Source organism: Pristiophorus japonicus, chromosome 4, assembly GCF_044704955.1.
Source record: "Pristiophorus japonicus isolate sPriJap1 chromosome 4, sPriJap1.hap1, whole genome shotgun sequence".
NCBI classification, from domain to species: domain Eukaryota; kingdom Metazoa; phylum Chordata; class Chondrichthyes; family Pristiophoridae; genus Pristiophorus; species Pristiophorus japonicus.
The window spans coordinates 60794762-60817619 of record NC_091980.1 but is presented as its reverse complement, the minus strand read 5'-3'; positions in this window follow the sequence as shown (position 1 = coordinate 60817619).

The window sequence follows — 22858 nt, the reverse complement described above, 5'->3', positions numbered from 1 at the left end:
TGTCCTCCTTAGTGAATACCGAACCAAAGTACTTGTTCAATTGGTCTGCCATTTCTTTGTTCCCCGTAATTACTTCCCCTGATTCAGACTGCAGGGGACCTACGTTTGTCTTTACTAACCTTTTTTTCTTTTTGCATATCTATAGAAGCTTTTGCAGTCCGTTTTAATGTTCCTGCAAGCTTCCTCTCGTACTCTATTTTCCCTGCCCTAATCAAACCCTTTGTCCAACTCTGCTCAGTTCTAAATTTCTCCCAGTCCCCGGATTCGCTGCTATTTCTGGCCAATTTGTATGCCACTTCCTTGGTTTTAATACTATCCCTGATTTCCCTTGATAGCCACGGTTGAACCACCTTCCATTTTTTATTTTTATGCCAGACAGGGATGTACAATTGTTGTAGCTCATCCATGCGGTCTCTAAATGTCTGCCATTGCCCTTCCACTGTCAACCCCTTAAGTATCATTTGCCAATCTATCCTAGCCAATTCATGCCTCATACCTTCAAAGTTATCCTTCTTTAAGTTCTGGACCATGGTCTCTGAATTAACTGTTTCATTCTCCATCCTAATGTAGAATTCTACCATATTATGGTCACTCTTCCCCAAGGGGCCCTGCACAACGAGATTGCTAATTAATCCTCTCTCATTACACAACACCCAGTCTAAGATGGCCTCCCCCCTAGTTGGTTCCTCGACATATTGCACTCCAGGAAATCCTCCTCCACCGTATTGCTTCCAGATTGGTTAGCCCAATCTATATGCATATTAAAGTCACCCATGATAACTACTGCACCTTTATTGCATGCACCCCTAATTTCCTGTTTGATGCCCTCCCCAACATTACTACTACTGTTTGGAGGTCTGTACACAACTCCCACTAACGTTTTTTGCCCTTTGGTTTTCTGCAGCTCTACCCATATAGATTCCACATCATCCAAGCTAATGTCCTTCCTAACTATTGCATTAATCTCCTCTTTAACCAGCAATGCTACCCCACCTCCTTTTCCTTTTATTCTATCCTTCCTGAATGTTGAATACCTCTGGATGTTGAGTTCCCAGCCCTGACCATCCTGGAGCCACGTCTCCGTAATCCCGATCACATCAGTAAGACAAAGGTCCTCCACCAGCCTGTCCTCGCCGCACAGCACTGTCCCCACTAGTCATCAAAATCCACGGCGCAGCCCTGGACAACGTGGACCACTTCCCCTATCTCGGAAGCCTCCTATCACCAAGAGCAGGCATTGATGATGAGATCCAACACCGCCTCCAGTGCGCCAGTGCAGCCTTCGGCCACCTAAGGAAAAGAGTGTTTGAAGACCAGGCCCTCAAAACTTTCACCAAGCTCATGGTTTACAGGGCTGTAGTATTACCCGCCTTCCTGTATGGCTCAGAAACATGGATCATGTACAGCAGACACCTCAAGTCGCTGGAGAAATACCACCAACCATGTCTCCGCAAGATCCAAGTATCACTGCCTTCATCCTCTTCCATGCTTGCTCCTCCAACACTGCCGGGCCAGGTTGCAGTTCTTGGGTATCTGAAAGGAGAAAGGCACAAGGGTAAGGTTGTGCTGAGGGGTGTGGGAAAAGCAAGAAGTGCCTGCTTACACCATCTGCAGCTTGTAAATCAGAAGCGATTGTCGGATGAGGAGAAGTGGAATGTGGGAAGGAGGATTTAGTATGAGGATACCGTCATCCTCAATTGTCTCAGCCCCGCCGCTGGCCACAGGCTCAGCGGTGGCCGCTCCAAAGATGGTGACCACAGTCTCCTCCATCAGGGTAAGGTTATGCAGCCATGCCAGTCCACCTGCTGCCGTCGGTTATGCATCAACGAGTCTTGCAAGAGAGGGGGAAGTGTGTCAGTGAACGTGGTACAATGTGTTTGGGTGGTATGCCTGTCATGGATGAATAGCTGACAGTGTATGCAAGCTGTGACATGTGGATGTGACGCTTGCAGCAGTGTGAGCATGAGGTGAAGCTATGAATTTAGGATCATTCCTGTTTGATAGAGATTGCTGGTAGATGAGTGATGAAGGTGTGGTGCATTGAGCAGTGTGTGAGGCTAGCGGAGCAGTTGGTGGGTTATGGCGTTTGAAGATGAATTCACTAACCTTGACCACATGTGTGAGATCATTGAACATCTTGCAGCACTGCATTCAGGTCCTCAGAGCTTGACCTGGCATTGATCGGCATGGCTACCTGTCTGGAGGGTCTCTTGGCTCTCTGTGGATATAGGACCAATCTTCCTCCGAAGCTGTGCAGCTGTGTGGCCGTGCTGCAACATTGGGGGTGCAGCACACTAAACTTATCGAGCTGCACACTTGCACAGTGCTACGGGAGCGGGCTTCAATGCACAGGTGCTCTGAGTGACTTGTGTCTCAGTTTCACTCCCAACATCTTCAGGCTGATTAGACGTCGAGACCTGATGCCTGCGCATTGAAATCCGCTCCTTCGGGCCTGAAGATATTGGGACTGGGGGACGCCTCAACACCCACTTACACCCTGGATGTCTTGCACTCTTATGGCAGGGCTCATTAAACAGCAGCACGTCACCAAACTCATCATGATTGCCAGAAAAAGAGGCCCACTGAACAAAGAGTTGTTAATTGGTGCAACCAATTAGTTGTTAATTGGTACACCCAACCTCCACCTCAAAGCTACCTGGAGGAACCTATTCTGGATATAGTGAGCCACCACTTTGTGGGATCCATTAAAGAGGGGCACACGAGCAGCCACCCTGTATCTGGAGGCTCGTAACCATTCTTGCAGCTTTTGATTCCCTTCATGTATTTATCATAAACTCAGGTATTATATCCACAGGCAACTTAACCGGGCATCACATTGTCATAGCACAACATGTGTTGGCTACCGATCTATGTTACAAGCAATGTTTTACAGATTGCAATCAAAGTTTTTTCCCATTGTGTTTCCGTAGAGACAGTTAAGCAGCATCAGCTCGCAGGGCTTCAAGGTGTAGGCTCATTCATCTTCCATGATACGGCATTAATCGCAGCAAGCAACAACTCATGAATATACACCCGGGGGGCTGGTGTAGAGATAGATTTTGACCAGGAAGCAGTGAAATGAACACACACAGCATGAATGAGAGGAGCAAGTGCAGATATCAGCAAAAGAGCAGGAAGAAGTTTGCTAAAGAATCAGCTTGAGGTCACCATGTGATGCTGAGTTATGGAATGGTGTCATCCAGAATCTGTCTATATGAGAAAGCTACTTAATATAAGACCATAAGAAATAGGAGCAGGAGTAAGCTATACGACCCCGTGAGCCTGTTCCACCATTCAATAAGATGGTGGCTGGTCATTGAGCTTAACTCCACTTTCCCGCCTGATCTCCATATCCCTTGATTCCCCTAGAGTCCATTAATCTATCTATCTCAGCCTTGTACAGGTACAACGTCGAAAATCCGGAGTTCTGGAATCCGGAATGGTCCGGAATCCATACACCGGGCCGATCCTTGGACACTGGAAAATGTACCAAATTCCGGACTCCCCCACTCGCGCCCCCCCCCACCCCCCGCCCCCCGCCTTGGCTGCCGGACCTCCCTCCACCTCGGCCCGACCTCCGCCAGCCTCCGGCCACCTGACCTCCCCCGGCCTCAGCGCAGCCAACCCCGGCCTCGGCCGGACCGAACACCCCTGGCCTCGGCATGACCGACCCCGCCGGCCTCAGCCCGTTCAACTCCCCCCGACCTCGGCCCGACTGAACACTCCCGACCTCGGCCCGTTCAACTCCCTCCGACCTCGGCCCGACTGAACACTCCCGACCTCGGCCCGACTGAACACTCCCGACCTCGGCCCGACTGAACACTCTCGGCCTCGGCCCGACTGAACACTCCCGACCTCGACCCGTTCAACTCCCCCCGAACTCGGCCCGTTCAACTCCCCCCGACCTCGGCCCGACTGAACACTCCCGACCTCGGCCCGACTGAACACTCCCGACCTCGGCCCGACTGAACACTCCCGACCTCGGCCCGACTGAACACTCCCGGCCTCGGCCCGACTGAACACTCCCGGCCTCGGCCCGACTGAACACTCCCGGCCTCGGCCCGACTGAACACTCCCGGCCTCGGCCCGACTGAACACTCCCGGCCTCGGCCCGACTGAACACTCCCGACCTCGGCCCGTTCAACTCCCCCCGACCTCGGCCCGACTGAACACTCCTGACCTCGGCCCGACTGAACACTCCCGGCCTCGGCCCGACTGAACACTCCCGGCCTCGGCCCGACTGAACACTCCCGACCTCGGCCCGACTGAACACTCCCGACCTCAGCCCGTTCAACTCCCCCCGGCCTCGGCCCGACTGAACACTCCCGACCTCGGCCTGTTCAACTCCCCCCGACCTCGGCCTGTTCAACTCCCCCCGACCTCGGCCCGACTGAACACTCCCGGCCTCGGCCCGACTGAACACTCCCGGCCTCGGCCCGACTGAACACTCCCAGCCTCGGCCCGACTGAACACTCCCGACCTCGGCCCGACTGAACACTCCCGACCTCGGCCCGACTGAACACTCCCGGCCTCGGCCCGACTGAACACTCCCGACCTCGGCCCGACTGAACACTCCCGACCTCGGCCCGACTGAACACTCCCGACCTCGGCCCGACTGAACACTCCCGACCTCGGCCCGACTGAACACTCCCGACCTCGGCCCGACTGAACACTCCCGACCTCGGCCCGACTGAACACTCCCGACCTCGGCCCGACTGAACACTCCCGACCTCGGCCCGACTGAACACTCCCGACCTCGGCCCGACTGAACACTCCCGACCTCGGCCCGACTGAACACTCCCGGCCTCGGCCCGACTGAACACTCCCGGCCTCGGCCCGACTGAACACTCCCGACCTCGGCCCGACTGAACACTCCCGACCTCGGCCCGACTGAACACTCCCGGCCTCGGCCCGACTGAACACTCCCGACCTCGGCCCGACTGAACACTCCCGACCTCGGCCCGACTGAACACTCCCGACCTCGGCCCGACTGAACACTCCCGACCTCGGCCCGACTGAACACTCCCGGCCTCGGCCCGACTGAACACTCCCGGCCTCGGCCCGACTGAACACTCCCGACCTCGGCCCGTTCAACTCCCCCCGACCTCGGCCCGACTGAACACTCCCGACCTCGGCCCGACTGAACACTCCCGACCTCGGCCCGTTCAACTCCCCCCGACCTCGGCCCGACCGAACACTCCCGGCCTTGACCGGAAAGACCCCCCCCTGGCCTCGGCCCGACTGAACACCCCTTGCCTGGGCCCGACCGAACCCTAAGCCTCGGCCCGACCAACCCCACCCCCCCACCTCGGCTCGACCGACCCCCACCGGCTTCCCTTTGGTCTCGGCCCGACTGACACCCCTCCCCCAACCACGGCCCGACTGACCCCTCGCTGACCTCGGCCCGACCAATGCCCCCCCTGACCTCGGCCCGACCGACCCCACCTCCCCCACCCCTGACCTCAGCCAGACCGATGCCCCACCGACCGACCCCGCTCGACCCTCGGCCTGACCGACCCCCCACGACCTCGGCCCGACCAACCACCCCCCCGAGCTCGGCCCGACCGACCCCCCCCCGACCTCCCCCAGCTTGCTTAGAACAGGAAGCTAGGCATTCTATGTGGACATTTGAGGCAACGAAGTCTAAAGCGATTCTTTAAGTTTAGATTTTTTTCAAAGCATCACCCCACCACCGACGGACCAACCCCTCACCGGGCTCGAGGGTCGGCCGCTGAATCGCTCCCTTGCCCGGACACATGGGCTTGGCAAACACCTCCTCCCAGGCTTCTTTTGAAGCTGCTGCATAGTGTAAGGTTTCTCATGCCTTCAGTTCGGCTTCCACCCGCCACCTATCCCCCCCAGGTTTCTTTTGAAGCCGAACCCTGAGCCCCTTTTTCCTGGGTGAGGGAACGATTCTGCCGACCGATGCTCTGACCCTCGAGCCCAGTGAGGAGGTGTTTGATGGTGGCGTGGTACTTTGGAAAAAATCCCAATCTAAAGAATTGCATTAGAATTCCATTTTCTCCATTTTAAGTTTGAAAAAATTAAACTTCATGATGCATATTTAATGTCTTCTTGACTCCCTCCAAAACTTTGCATAAAAACAACGGCTTCTTCCTGCACCGATCTTTTAATGTGCGCTGATTTTTCTTAAGTGCCCAGAAGGTTTTTTGGGAGTGGTCACATACGCTGTCCTTGGAGAAATGTAAGTTGGCCAAACTTGCATAAATCTGCAAAACTGCCGCAGACATCAGGTTATTCCCCCTATGACGAAATAAAAACTAACCTAAAAAAATCGTAACTAACTGAGTTATGTTGATGCAGAAACTTTGGGGAAACTTGGATATTTTAATTTAGGGCAAAAGAAATGGCGTCGCCAAAAAAACAGCACAGATAACTGGAGAAGATTGAGCTCAAAGAGAGTAACAAAGGTAAGAGGGCATCAGTGACTAAGGAGACATCACGGAAAAATAGGAAAAAGTCAAAGCTATATCTGAATGCATGAAGTATTTGCAACAAAATAGATGAATTAATAGCACAGCTAGAAATTGATAGATTTGATCTAATAGACATTACGGAAACATGGGGGCTGAAATTCACTGCTCCCAAAGGGACAGCTACTGCAGAGTTTGGGCAGTCGACTGAAAAAATCGATCGGCTGCCGTGGTCGGGTACTTTTCCCTCCCTGAGACATATTCAGCTCGGGAAGGAATACAGCAGTGCTCACTTCTGCCGGAAACGGCGTGGTGAAGCCACAGTAAAGGTAAGTTTCCAGCGGTGAGCTCTGCAGTGTGCGGGCCCCTGGAAAGGGACGACAACAGCAAAATTCAGCGAGGAAAAGTAGGACTTTTCCCGGCAGTGCCCCCCATGAGGTCTTCAATGCAGCGCTCAAACGCGACACCGCTGGGGCCCTTTGGTAGGCAAAAAGTTTTATTAATTATTGTTTGTATTTCATTTTTCAGCATGCATCCGCAGTATTTATCTTTTGATATAGTTTTATTAATTATTAGTGTTTTTATTTCAATTTCCATGATCCGCAGTAATTATCTCTTGATATAGTTTTATTAATTGTTTTGGCTCCATTAAACCTGCTGAGTGTTACTCAGAGGTTTGCACCTACCCCTGTACTTTTGTACAACTTTCAGGTCTGACTCTTTCATGGGCTGCAGAGAACTGCTTGGCAGAGTTTACCCTGAGGATGGGAGGAGTGTTGGGAGGGTGACACCTGGTCAGAAGCAGGGCGGCACGCAGGAGAAGGTGTTGCCATCAGCACCGTGCAGACAGGCAGCGGGCAAAGGAGGCAGCAGCCATGATTCATTCATTCCGTGCCAGACCAGTGTGCCCACCATCTTCATCAGCCCCAATCAGATTTGCGGTTAGCTGCTTGGAGACAAGGGATATCCCCTGTCCACTTGGCTGCTCACTCCACTGTGGAACCCCAGGACAGTGCCAGAGCATGCAAACGATGACGCTCATTGTGCCACCAGATGCATCATTGAGCAGTGCATAGGCATCTTTAAGCACAGGTTCCAGTGCATGGACTGCTCTGGTGGCACCTTGCAGTACTCTCCTCAATGGGTCCCCATAATCATCATGGTCTGTCACGTGCTGCACAACCTGGCCATCATGAGGGGACAGCCACTGGAGGTCGAGCCAGCAGTAGCACCTGAGGAGGAGGAGGAGGAGGAGGCACAGGAAGAGGAGGAGGATCCCAGTTGCCCCAGAGCTAGGAGGCGTCGACCCATCGCCACCCTGGAAGAGCCGGGTGCAGACTGGCCAGCACCGTTCTGGGAGGGTGTGTCCTCACATATATGGAGGTGCCTGATAACTCCCCTGCAATCTACCTCCATGCATTTACTGCCTGTCTGCCAGGTTTCCCCACGTCAGGAAACAGTATTCTTCTGTCCTCCACACCATCCATCAGTGTCTCCAGCTCCATATCAGTGAACCTGTTGGCTCTCCTTGTACCTCTTACACCACCTTCCAAACTCCTTCCTCCCTCAGGGCCTTGCTGCAAAACCAAGCCTTTAAAAAGGCCAGAGAGCAGCTGGCTCATTAGAAACCCTTATCTACATGCTGAATTTCTCTGTGGTGATAACGTTCAAATTAAGACAGCCACACCACTGAAAAATCCACTTTGGAAGGGTTCATTAGAACTGGAACTCATTTATTCACATTTGGAGCTGAATATGGGGTGGCCCAGCCATGAAAAAATTTTGGCGCTAATGGCCACAAAAAGGTGGGGGGAGAACCAGCTTTCCAGCCATACTGAATTTTGTGCCCATGGTTGCAAAGTGACCACGATTGGAAACTAATTATTCCAGGAAACTTAACTTTTAGAAGAAATGGGCAAAATGGAAAAGGAGGAGGGGTAGCCCTGATAATAAAGGATGGGATAAAGACAGTAGAGGCAAAGGATCTTAGCTTAGAAAATCAAGAGGTAGAATCAGTTGAGTGGAGCTAAGAAACAGCAAGGGACAGAAAACATTGGTGGGAGATGTTTATAGTCCTCCAAACAGTAGTTGTAATGCAGGGCAGAGTATACATCAGGAAATTAGAGGTGCATGTAACAAAGATAATATAGTAATCATGGGGTTCTTTATTCTACATTAAGACTAGCGAAACCAAAATTGCAGTAGTAATGTGGAGGACAAATTCATGGAATGTATAAAAGTTAGTGTTCTAGATCAGTATGTTGAGGAACTAACTAGGGAACAGGCTATTTTAGATATAGTATTGTGCAATGAGAAAGTGTTAATAACCTTGTAGTAAAGGGGCCCTTAGGGAAGAGTGACCATAATATTACAGAATTTTATTTTAAGTTTGAATCTAAACAAATCAAACTACGTAGGTATGAGGGGCGAGTTGGTTAAGGTCAATTGGGAAACTACATTAAAAGGTATGATGGTAGATAAGCAATGGCTAGCATAATGATCAGCCATGATCTTATTGAATGGCGGTGCAGGCTCAAAGGGCCAAATGGCCTATTCCTGCACCTATTTTCTATGTTTCTATGTTTAAAGAATTAATACATAATTTACAGCAAATATACATTCAATTCAGGTACAAAACCCATACAGGAAAAGTGGCCCAACTGTGGCTAACAAGAGAAGTTAAAAATAGTATTAGATCAAAGGAAGAGACTTATAATGTTGCCAAAAAGAGCAGTAAGCCTGAGGATTGGGAGAATTTTAGAATTCAGCAATGGAGGACCAAAAAAATTGATAAAGAAAGGGAAAATAGAATATGAGAGTAAACTAGTGAGAGACAAAACCAGACAGTAAAACCTTTTATAAGTAAGTAAAAAGGAAATGATTGTAAAAGTAAATGTGGATCCCTTAAAGGCTGAGACAGTAGAAATTATAAAGAGGAATAAGGAAATAGCAGAAAAATTAAATAAATACTTTGGACTGGATTTTCACTTGGAGGCTTTTTCGGGCGAAAATGGGGGTAAATTTTGCGCCAGAAAATGGTTTGCATTTGCAGCCACAAAATTCAGCAGCAGGGCCCTGAGTGTGGAGCGGAGTGCTAAGGGAGGCATTCCACACCTTTCTTAGAGTGCTAGGCAGGCTGAGCAACTGAAAATCCATTGCTAAAGAGCTGGCCTCGGAGCACCCTAAGAAAGGCTTCCCTAAAAATAAATCACAAAAATAAAACAAAATATAACAATCACACTTACCTCATTCTACATTACACTGTAGTCATTCCTTCACTCACTGCTACCTGAACAGCTCGGATTGCTGACTTTCCCAGGCAATCCCACCACGGCGCGCTACGAGCCGCTATGGGTCTCCCTCGAAACAAAAATCATAGCGCTGTCGAAACCAGGGGCATTGCACACTGGCTTGGCGCTCCCGGGTGGTACTGCTCAGTGCCCCCACAAAATTGGCACCAAATTTCCCGGCAGGGCGCTGGAAGCTGGCCGCCCAGCTGGAACTCATTTACAAAACTTTTACTGCACCTCTGGGGGTGACAATAGAGGCAGAAGCCCCAACGAAAATCCAGCCCCATGTATCTGTCTTCATGGAACTTGTATTTTTATAGCACCTTTAATGTAGTGAAACATCCCAAGGCGCTTCACATGAGTACTATGCGGAAAAAGTTTTACATCGAACCACATAAGTAGAAATTAGCACGAGTGACCAAACTCTTGGTCAAACAGGTATGTTTTAAGGAGTGTCTTGAAGGAGGAAAGAGAGGTAGAGAGGTGGAGAGGTTTAGGCAGCGAGTTCCAGAGCTTAGGGATGAGGGAACAGAAGGCACGGCCACCAATGGTTGTGTTGTGTCCTTACACTCTACTGTAAGTCAACACGAGGCACATACTGGAGACAAGGTCACTCTGTGACCTGTACCTTTATTCACAGGACCAAGAAGTGATGACCCTGCGTGGGACCTCACTTTATATACCTGGATGACCAGGTGAGGAGTGTCTCCCACAAGTTCACCCCCTGTGGTCAGGAGTGCATTTCTTAGGTGTATACAGTGTACAGTGTTGTTACATGAAGGTTACAGTTACATGAAGGTTACATACATGACAGGTTGAGCGATTATGCTCAGGAGGGAAGAAATAGAGGAGCGCAGACATCTCGGGGTTTGTGGGGCTGGAGGAGATTAGAGAGATAGGGAGAGGCGAGGCCATGGAGGGATTTGAAAATAAGGATGAGAGTCTTGAAATCGAGGCGTTGCTTAACCGGAAGCTAATGTAGGTCAGCGAGGACAGGGGTGATGGGTGAATGGGACTTGGTGCGAGTTGGGACAGGGCCAGCCGAGTTTTGGATCACCTCTCGTTTATGTAGGGTAGAAGGTGGGACGCCAGCCAGGAGTGCATTGGAATAGCCTAGTCTAGAGGTAATAAAGGCATGGATGAGGGTTTCAGCAGTGGATTAGCTGAGGCAAGGGCAGAGGTGATGTTATGGAGTTGGAAATAGGTGGTCTTAGTTAGGCTGTGGATATGTGGACGAAATCTCATTTTAGGGTCAAATATGACACCAAGGCTGCAAACAGTCTGGTTCATCCTCAGACAGGAGTTGGGGAGAGGGATGGAGTCACTGGCTAGGGAACGGAGTTTGTGGCGGGGACCAAAAACAATGGCCTTCCCAATATTCAATTGGAGAAAATTTCTGCTCATGCAGAACTGGATGTTGGACAAGCAGTCTGCCAATTTAGAGGCCGTGAAGGAGTCGAGAGAAGTGGTAGTGAGGTAGAGCTGGATGTCATCAGTGTACATGTGGAAACTGACACTGTATTTCCAGATGATGTCGCCAAGGGGCAATATGTAGATGAGAAATAGGAGGGCACCAAGGATAGAACCTTGGGGGACACCAGAGGTAATGATGTGGGGGCAGGAAGAGAAGCCATTGCAGGTAATTCTCTGGCTATGATTAGAGAGATAAGAATGGAACCAGGCGAGTGCACTCCCACCCAGCTGGACGATAGTGGAGAGGCGTTGGAGAAGGATGGAGTGGTCAACCATGTCAAAGGCTGCAGACAGATCGAGAAGGATGAGGAGGGATGATGTCATTTGTGACTTTGATGAGAACCTTTTCGGTACTGTGGCAGGCATAGAAACCGGATTGGAGGGTATTCAAGCGTGGAATTGCGGGAAAGATGGACACGGATTTGGGAGGTGACAATGTGTTCAAGGACATTGGAGAGGGAAGGGAGATTGCAGATGGGCCGGTAGCTTGCAAGGATAGAGGGATCAAGGGTTGTTTTTTTTGAGGAGAGGGTTGATGCTGGCAGATTTGAGGGAGACGGGACAGTATCTGAGGAGAGCGAACTGTTAACAATGTCAGCTAACATGGGAGCAAGCAAAGGAGGTTGGGTGGTCAGCAGTTTTGTGGGAATAGGGTCAAGGGAGCAGGAAGTGGGTCTCATGGACAAGATGAGCTCGAAAGATCATGAGGGGAGATTGGAAAGAAAGTGGGGAAAAATATGAGGGCAGGGGAGATCCTTAAAGGAAGTTTGGCCCGGTGGGCTGGGGAAGGAAGGGAAGCAGCAGAGGAAGCCGAAAGGATGGTCTCAATCTTAGAGACAATGAAGTCCATGAGCTCCTCACATTATCGCCGGAAGTGAGGGTGGAGACTGGGGAGAGGGGTTTAAAAAGACACTTAGCAGTGGAGAATAAAGCTGGGGTTTATCTTTACATTCCGGAATGATTCTGGAATAGTGAACCATTTTGGCAGACGAGAACATGACTCGCAAGCCAGCTTGATCTGGCGGTGAATGGCTAAACCATATTCGTCCTCAGAAAAAGCACAGAAGGAGACCATGAACTAAAAATTGATTAATACAAGCTTTTGGAATTAACTGGACAATGGGAGCAAAAAGGCACCAGCCTGAGGGCAGGTGGTGACTCACCTCAATTATGCACATTCTGTGGTCAAGGACCAGACTGACTTTATGCATAGCAACAATGGAGTTGTTACAATTTCATAAGTTAACTGATGAGGTCCTGAACTTGATTGGCTGGGGTGGGGGGGGGGCGCGGGGAGGGGCAGGGGGCGGGGGGAACAAGCTCGCTGGAGATACCAAGTCTGCAAGAAGATCGGACAACAAAGGAATCACCCCAGGTGCACATTTTTGGGGAATGAGGTGTTAAGATGGGGAGCCATTTTGAGTCTCGCAGACTCCGTATACAAACTGGGAACAGTGGAGTCCATTACTGCAGTCAATCAACCAGGATCACCACAAAAAAACATATCGATGCAAACACATTATCAGAAACAGCAGTTGCGGGAGATCAGTCGTAATGTGGATATAAATATGCGAGCTAGAAGCAGCTCAGGGTAGAAGGGTACACCTACAGGTACACGTACACCCACCACCAGTCGTCCATCATCGTTCGGCGGGGAAACGGAAGAGTGGTACTGAAGTGAGGCACGGAATACACGGAAGGAACAGCACTGCAGAAAACGGCCAGAAGAATAATCAACCGGTCACGGAATTTACGACCACGAACCTACAATAGCTACAACCTGGAAGAGTGATTGTATGTCTTCAGTTGATTTCTCTCAGGAGTCTAGTTCTGTAGTTTTAGTTAGTTTTTGCGTAACAAAACTGACACTGGGTTAAGCCTAAATTTTGTGCCATGTGTTGTCCTTTCACCTATAAGTCCCGAGGTCAAAGAATCAAGGGAGAGTATAAAACAAACATGCCCTACACTACGTTCCTTGGACTTAAGGGCACACAGATCAGGGCTGTACCAGAGGGAATGGCCAGGGTGAGGGAGTGTAATTGTTTTAACAGGGACTAGGGCATCAAAGGTGGTGGTGAGGATCTGATTGAGCAGATCGGTAGCTGCAGAGGTGTTATGGTGCAAAAAACCTCCCGGAAATAGTGGAGAACCAAAGGTCTAGAGAGAATGAGGAAGTGAAAGAAATTAGTATTAGTATAAAAAATAGTACTGGAGAAATTAATGGGACTGAAAGCCAATAGATCTCCTAGGCCTGATGACCTACATCTTAGGGTTTTGAAATTAGAAGGTAGCAAATGTAACCCAATTATTTAAGAAATGAGGGAGAGAGAAAATTGGGAACAGACAGACTAACATGAGAACAGAAGAAATAGGAGCAGGAGTAGGCCATTCGGCCCCTCTGGACTGCTCTGTCATTCAATAAGATCATGGCTGATCTTTTACCTCAATTCCACTTTTCTGCACTGTCCCCATATCCCTTGATTCCCTTAATATCCCAAAATCTATCAATCTCCATCTTGAATATACTCAACGACTGAGCCTCCACAGTCCTCTCGGGTAGAGAATTCCAAAGATTCACCACCTTCTGAGTGAAAAAATTTCTCCTCATCTCAGTCCTAAATGGCCGACCCCTTATTCTGAGACTGTGACCCCTGGTTCTAGATTCCCCAGCCAGGGGAAACATCCTCCCTGCATCTACCCTGTCAAGTCCTGCAAGAATTTTGTATGTTTCAATGAGATCTCCTCTCATTTTTCTAAGCTCTAGAGAATATAAGCCTAGCCTACTCAATCTCTCCTCATAGGACAATTCCCCCATCCCAGGAATCAGTCTTGTGAACCTTCGTTGCACTCCCTCAATGGCAAGTATATCCTTCCTTATGTAAGGAGACCAAAACTATACATAATTCCAGTGTTGAGATCACTGAGGATCATGTGATTATCTTTTTGTAATGACTCAAGAGTCTGGTTACTGTAAACTCACTCAGGTGCAACCTGATCCATCTTTATTCCAGCCCGAGAGTGCTGCATGACAAAGACACCCAGCTTATATACAGATGATCAAGCACACATGCCACATGTGTACAGCCCAATGACCTCCGACCGCGGCGCCCTCTGGTGCCTGGTGACCCCCAAGCACTAGCACATAACACTTTTTACCAGTGTAAGATTTTTACATAAGATCATAAGAACAAGGAGTAGGTCATTTGGCCCTTCGAGCCTGCTCCGACATTCAATAAGATCATTGTTGATCTTCTACCTCACCTGCACCTTACCGTACTATCCCCATATCCCTTAAACCCTTTGTTCTCAAAAATGTTTCGACCTCTGTCTTAAATATACTCAACGACTGAGCATCCACAGCTCTTTGGGGTAGAGAATTCCAAAGATTCACAACTGTTTGAGTGAAGAAATTTCTCCTCATCTCAGTCCTAAATGGCTTACCCCTTATTCTGTGACTGTGACCCTGTGTTCTAGATTTCCCAGCCAGGGGAAACATGTTGCCAGCATTAACCTTGTCAAGCCCCTTATATTCTAATCCCTTTGTAAAAAAAGCTAACATACCATTTGCTTTCCTAATCGCTTACTGTACTTGTATATTAACTTTCCGTGATTCATGTACAAGACACCCAGGTCCCTCTTAGTGTAAACATTTCCCAATCTCTTACCATTCAAAAAATATTCTGCTTTTTTTGTTTTTCCTACCAAAGAATATAACTTCACATTTCCCCACATTGTATTCCATTTGCCATGTTCTTGCCCACTCGGTGAACCTGTCTATATTTCTCTGCAGCCTCTTTGCGTCCCCATCACAGCTAACTTTCCCATCTAACTTTGTATCATCAGCACACTTGGATACGTTACTCAGTCCCTTCATCTAATGTAATTAATATAGATTGCAAATAGCTGAGGCCCAAGCACTGGTCCTTGCGGTACCCCGCTAGTTACAGTCTGCCAACCTCTTTTAGGGCGCTAAGCCAGCTGAGCATGGGAAAATCCCAAGCTAAACAGTCGGCCCCAGAGCGCCATAGCAGAGGTCTGGGTGGGATGAGAAATGCCTGAACAAAGGAGAAAAACATTCCCAATACAAAGCTCACGCCACCACAACATAAATCGCAAAAACATTTATTTTTAAAACAATCACACTTACCTGAGGTCGGCATTAATTTTCTCATTGTGGCCGCTAGCTTGGAATGCCTGATTCCACAGGCATTCCCACCAGGACGCGCTATGGAGTGCTAAGGGTCGGGTGGTAACCAAAAATCGAGCCCATGTCGCAACCAGGGACATTGCACACTGGCTCGCCACTTCCGGGCGGTAATGCTCGGCACGCCATTGATACCGGCACAGAATGTCCCGGCGGGGCACTGGAGCTGGCAGCCCGGCGCAAGTGCTTTCCGCTGCCATTGCCACCCCTCCAGTGTGCTCACAGGGGAGGCAGAAAACCAAATTTCCACCCCATGTCTTTACTTATACTGAGTTCCTCATTCTCTCTGACCCTTGCTTCCCCATTATTTCTGGAATGTTTTTTGTGTCTTCTACTGTGAAGACAGATACAAAGTATTTGTTTAATGTCTCTGCCATTTCCCTATTGCCCATTATAATTTTTCATGTCTTTACCTTTAATAATCTCACGTTTACTTTCACTAATCTCATCCTATTTACAAACCGATAGAAATGTTTACAATCTGTTTTTATGTCTCTTGCTAACTTACTCTCATATTCGTTTTAAGAATTTTGCGAATGTGAAATTGTTTTTCTTGCTTTAAAGGATTGTATCAGAAGGGAAAGCTGAGAAGAACATTGATACTTCTCTGGAATACCATAATTCATGCAATTTCTGTACTGCTACCTTGAAAATGTTTATTTCCTTTAAGGGATGTTAGATCATAAAGTGCTCATATGTGGCTCAGTAGCATGACCACTGAGCAAACTGCCCAATCTTTGAAGGACATAGCTGCCAGACTGGCATGTGTCAGGTGGTGAAGGAACAAACACAAGGAGATAACCTGCTTCATCTCATCCTCACCAGCCTTCGGAGATACATCTATCCATGATGGCATTTGTAAGAATGACCACTGCACAATCCCAATGAAGGCAAAGTCTCATCTTCACAGTGGGTCACTGCCATGCTAAGTGGGACATCCAAAAGCTGGGCATCCATGAGATGCTGTGGGCCATCAGCAACAGTAGAATTTCATATTCTCACAATCTGTATCCTCATGGCCCAGCACATGAGACCTTGGAACAATTTCAAATTTTCAGTTTCCTGAGCATGTTTAGCACACAGGAGCAATTTTGGTTTGGAGCACGTATTAGACAGGCAATGATGGGACATTCGCAATGCCCACCCGAAGGAAACAGCGTGGCTCATGCAATTTTCATAGCTGGGCCTTATTTACATTAAATTGACAATCTGCCAGTGCAAAACATGTTCCCTACAGGCAGCTCACCAATCTGGAGGCAGGAAATATGAAGGGTTTTTAAAGGACCTGTGGAAGCATCAAGAGTGAAAGGAAGCACCAGTTTTAAGGAGCAGACAACATTTCCATAGCACCTATAGCGGCAAGGACATTAAATATGGAAGCTTTTAATCCTCAAAGCCCACATGAGATTGAATAAAAGCTGTGTACCTGCTGTCCGTGGCTGCAGCTTAAGATCCATTTAATGTATGCTGAAAATGGCTACCTCTTGACTTCTATTGTACTTTTGGTGGATGGGAGCAGGAACTGGCAGTAATCCCACTTCATTACCATCCATTCCCTCTTACTGCAATCCATTCTCCCTTATTGTCATCCATTTATCCCTTATTACCATCCATTCTCATTCATTGGTCCCTTCATTGCCGTCAATTGATCATTCATTTTCCGTTCCCCTCTTACTTTTGATACCATTTCCCCTTTCAGTTTCATCTATTTCACCTTACTGCATCTATTCCCTTCCATTGTCACCCTTTTATTGTCATCCATTCAATTCAATGCCATCAATTTACCCATCATTATCATTGTCTCATTCACTGCTATCTATTTCCTATTCAATACTGTCTATTGCCACTTCTCCTCTCCCCTTCATTACTATTGCCATTTTCAATACCATCTCATCATCATAGGCAGTCCCTCAAAGCGAGGAATGTTTTGCTTCCATGCCAAAAAAGGATGAGTTCACAGGTGTTTCAATGTTCCGGATCCCGAACTAATATTCCACATCCCGAACTACATCTTGAAGGGTGGACGATGCCTGTGCGTGGATTTTTTTAATGTGTGGTAGCTGTTGTACACCAGCCACCACACGGGCTTGACAGAGCTAGGTCTTAGTCCAGTGGCAAGAATTAACCAAGACGACTGGAGACCAGCTCTGCTGCACGGACCCAGCGCGCACACATAACACAGTGTGGGCTGGCCTGTGCTACCCTCGGACCCTTGCCTCCTCTGAGCCCCAAACTCACGCCTCTCCTAGGCCCCGGTCACCTCCATCTACAAACCCTTGCCGCCCCTTCACCCCTCCTGCTGTGTCTGCCCGCACTGCAATCAGCAATCTGGCTTCGCAACCGTCACCCTCCTGCAGCATCACGCGCTGCTTCCTGCAGTGGCATGCCACTGCACACTGCTCCCTCCAATGGCCCCGAACTGCTGATGGTCTTACAGGCCGATTTCCAGGAATGCATCTATTCCCTCTTTTGCAATCCATTCTGCTTTCATTGCCACACATTACCTCCTTTATTGCCATCCGTTGTCTTTCATTGTCATCTGTGCCAGCAGGGAGGCAAGAACAAATGGAGCAGCAGCGCTGAGGTAACTGCTCTGCTCATGGTCATTTTTGTCATCAACTACTGACATGCTGAGTGGGCTCCAAAATGCTGGCTGTCAATGTGAAAAGCTGCATTCACTTTAATCAGTATCAGGTACATCCACCCAAGGGCATTGCAATAATGAGGTACAGAAGGCTGCACTAGTTTATACAGATAGCAGGAAGTGACCATGAGCGAATAAATATAAGATGACTGAGGAGGATCCTTTAGTCAGAGGGCCTGCTATTGTCATTCTTCAGGTGATGCAGACAGGGATCCAACACAAAGAGACATAAAGCAAAACACTGCAGATGCTGGAAATCTGAAATTAAAACAGAAAATGCTGGAAAGACTTTTGTCAGAACTCATCAACCTGAGACATTTGCCGGAATTTTCCACGTTCCATGCGGACGCGATCGGAGGCAGGTTGGATGGGAAAGTTGACATTTCTTGGAGCGGGTTGGGAATCCACCGTTATTCCACCCCCACGTTCCTTTCCGTCGGACATGTCTGTCAACGTGACCGGCAGAGGTGGGTGACTCAAATTAAAGCATTATTAGCTTGTTGTCAAACTCTTAGGAGTCTTTTTCCCCCACCTTTCCAATTTCACTGGATGCCCATGGGTCTCACGCAACTAGGGAGCCAAGTCAGTCAACCTGAGGCAGGAGTACAGTGGCCCTTGATCCAGCTGATTAGTTGACAGCATCAAATGTAATATAAAAGCTCCCACCTGACAGCTGATCACTTTTCTCAGACAGAAACTGTTGCTCACTGCATTCCCAGCATAGACTGAGCTTTCTGCAAAGTCTCCATCCAGTATCACCTCATTGGAAGAATCTCTCTCACTATTGATTGATTGCTTCTGTCATCTCTACTTCACCTGCCATCTATTCCATCAGCATGGGTGCCGTTTATACTGTCTCACCTTGGTCCTCAGAATCGGGCCACAATGAGTCCCAACACCAGCAGCATCAGGCACACCAGCCAGGTCTCCAGAATCATTGTTGCCTGCTGCGCGTTGCACAAAGTAGGGCAGCAGCAAGGATTAGCGCTGCATGAAGAGCAACGCGCTGAGCACACAGCCTCTTCAGAGAATGAGAAGCAGGAAAAGGGGCATCAGCTGGAAGATGAGGAGGAGCAGGAGCTGGAGGAACCTGCGGCCCAGATCAGGCACGCTCCCAAGCATATTGCTGCCCGGGAGGCCAGGGATGGGCTCAGCATGGCCAGATTTACTTAACTTTATGCAGCACCCCTATATGGTTGCCGAAGGCTTCGCCAGGTTGGAAACACCCCACAGCCACACCATAAAGCATCCTTACAATGTCCAATCCATTCCTTTCACAGTTACCATCATGGCTTTCACAGTCATCACCACAGGTATGTCTGACCCTTCACTCCAACTAACTAAGCCACTTCCAATGGTTCACACAAATTTGTCCAAGACCAGAACGTTTTGAAAATAAATACATTTATGCTTCACATGACAGTAACTGAAACTTCACATTAACATTGAATAAAACACCCAAGTGGCTACTCTTGTGAATCTACTTGTGTGGCATTTTTCTCTTCCATGTGATTCTACGAGGTCCTACCCCTGTGGCTTCAGCAGAGGTATAGGCAACCTGCTCAGTTCCCTACGTTGACTGCTTAGCTACTTTTGGCAGTTGTCCTCTGGATTTTAGAGCCTGATGGCCCCACCAAAGTCTGTTCATCCTGTGACTGTGCAGGGGCAGACACGGCATCTGGGGCTCTGACTGAGGGGATGGCAATGGGGGAGAAGTGTGTGCACCTTGAGAGGAGCCCCCACTTCCATGTCCCCTCTTACCATCATCCCTCTCATGGATCATCCGCACTTCCCTGCTAGCAAGGAGACGAAGAGCACCTTGCTGCCCATCAGTGGGGTCATGAGGACCCACGTCTACACTGACATCCCTCCTAGAGAGGAGGTCTATGAGCTTTTGATATCTATTATCCATAGATAGCCATTTATGCTCCATAGAGACCATGTGCTCCTGTGAGTGGTGCATTAGCTACTCCATGTAGGTGGCCATCCTATCCATGGAGGAGCCTACAGTTGCTATCGCTTACGACACGGTGGTGCTCACATTGGAGATGGACTCCTCTATTCTCTGAACATTTGCAAAACCTGACAGAGCCTCCTGCACTTGTTCCTGCAGATCCAAGATCGCCCTCTTTCTGGATGGCCACCGAGACCCAGAGCTGGGAGTTTCCTATGCCCTCCAACAAGGACTCTCCACTGCTGTCCCTTTCGCCACCATCTGCTCTTGCTCACTTGTGATTTGTGAGACACCAGGTGACAACACTACTCTATTTCGCCAGGAACCCACCAAGGCATGCATCTCTGTGCTGATGCTGCGTGCGTTTCTGTCTGGTGATGGTGCGACCTCAGAGGCTGGATACTCCTCTGAGGAGCTGTCTTCCTCTTGCTCCTGGACATTGGGAGGAGGGCTCCTAATGGACCTGTGGGAGAGTAAAGAGATGAGTTAAATATGTCATATGCAGATTGGGTACAGATACCATTGTGCATATTTTGTCCATTCAATGGCTGCTGACATCAGTCCCCATATGAGTGACAGATGTATGCCATATAACTCTATAATATATAATTCTGTCACCGGGTTGCTGAAATATCCCTCTCTGTCTCTCTGTCTCCCACTTCTAGGTGCTCGGCAACTTCCGACAATTCTAATTCAGCCTCCTCTGCTGTTGTGAGGGTACCCATGGATGGGGTTCCATCATCAGTTCTCTGCCTCTCCCTCTTATTGTCGGCTCACTTTTCCTGCAATGAGGGAAAGAAGAGGAGGATGAGTGAGAATGATGGAATGCGTGTAAAGAATGGATGGGTTACGTCTGCCATGGGTGACTATTACGGAGTGGTGTGAAAATTCCAAGTGGCCTCTTTGTGTGATGTTAGTTGGTATGATTGCACTAGGTTGAGGATGAGTGTGAGGGGTGGCTAGTGAGATGGGGATAGGATAATGTAGATAGAGAGGGAGGGATGGATGGAGGTGCAAGGTAAGTTGGTGTGAGTAAGGATGTACAGGGATAGGGTTGGGAAGGCAGAGTGATCAGGATGTGATGAGAGGCACAGCAGGATGTTGGTGAGTTTGGACTCACCTTTCCTGATCTAACAAGATAATTGAAACTTTTGCGGTACCACACCCTGGTCCTCTGATGACATCCCTGCTATTGACATCCTCTGCTATTGGGAGCCATGCTGTCTTGGTCTGCTGGGGTGGTCTCATCCGGCCATCAGCTGGGAAGCGAACCTCCCTGCTTGCTCTTACTCCCTCCACAAGCATATGGGTTTAGTCTTCTGCCACTGTACAGTCGTCTTTGCTTGTCTGGGCAGCAGTGGAATTGCGCAATGCAGTGACTGTACAATCCTACATAAACCTTCAAATGTAATGTAGCCACAGCTCCTTTAAATATCCTGGCTGAAAACGCAACATCAATGATGTCACCAGACCTGCACCATTTAATTGGGCCGGGTAACGCACAGGGTGGGCTTAATCGGCCCCATGAATGTAAATTCATTTTGTGAAGCGGGATGGAGTCAGCAATGTGCCCGCGACATGCCCAGGTGGGGAAAATTCCGGCCGTTAACTCTGTTTCTCTCTCCACAGATGCTGTTTGACCTGCTGAATGTCTCCAGCACTTTCTGCCCATGGAGGCTTGATTTTAAAAGAGAAATTATTTCTGAATATCAAAGATTGCGACAATAATTGGAAACTACTCCAAGCAATCTGCTGTAAAGGAGATGTACAAGGAAAGCAGGCGAACATTGCAGCAGACTTGGCTGTGCTATTCTCATGGGCACATAGTCTGCTGATGCTCATTGTCTCAGCTCATACATGAAGGCAAACCACTGCTGTTTGGTGAGAGGAATGTAGGTACCAATGGAACCATTCCTCAGCATGAGTTATAGAGACAGTTTTACAAATTCACACAAATTTGCAGAAGTAAAGTTTTCCATGCAGTTTTTCCTTTGAAAATGAATGAGATGAAATGCTGTGAATAAAGTTCAAGCGGCATATATTTAATTAAGTCAAGGAATGTGGAAATTCTGTGATGCTGTCGATATGGTGGGTTGGCAACAAATCCTATACCTACAGTGTGTTGGGATTGTACAGGCCGTGTTTTTCGAATGGGACTGCGCTGTTGCTGCTCAATGACCCTGATGGCAGTGCCACACAAGCCTATCACAAGCTTGAAAATTATGTAGCTGAAAGTGGAACTTTGTCAGAGAAGTGGGGGCTGAAATTGTCCCTTTCTATAAGAGCTGTGACCACCTCAAACAGGCAGCCACAGTTCGGTAAGGACTCACCGCTCGGTCGGCGCAGAGTGGCCACCATTTTGTACATTGCCCTCCTTTATTTTTGGAGTGGTGTATGGGACCGCCCCATCCATTTTCCCGCCGCATCGAGCATGAACCGACCCGCTTTCTGCACCCACCCCCCCACCGCGGGAAATTGGGCCGTGTGAAATTGTCTTGTGCAGAATTGCCCCGCGGGAGCGGTGGTGCCGCTGGTCGGTGCCAGTGACAGCTTTCCCCAGTGGGAAATTGTCTGTGGCTGGGCAGCATGTCCGCCCTTAATGGGGAGGTTGCGCTGTCGGCGACACCATTTTATTTTTTATTGGCGGCCGAATGCCAGGTTGGCCTGACAATTATGCCCACAGGTTCGGCTGGGCCGCCTCTTGGGTGCCAGGCCGCTGGCCCGGCCGAAAGTCTCCCTGGTGGCCCAGTGGACCTAACTAAAAACTTTGCAGACTTCACAGTGGCCCTCCCCTTGAACTGAAGGGGAGGAACGTAGTGACACATCAGCGCGTTGCGGCACGTCCAATTCGCACTGACA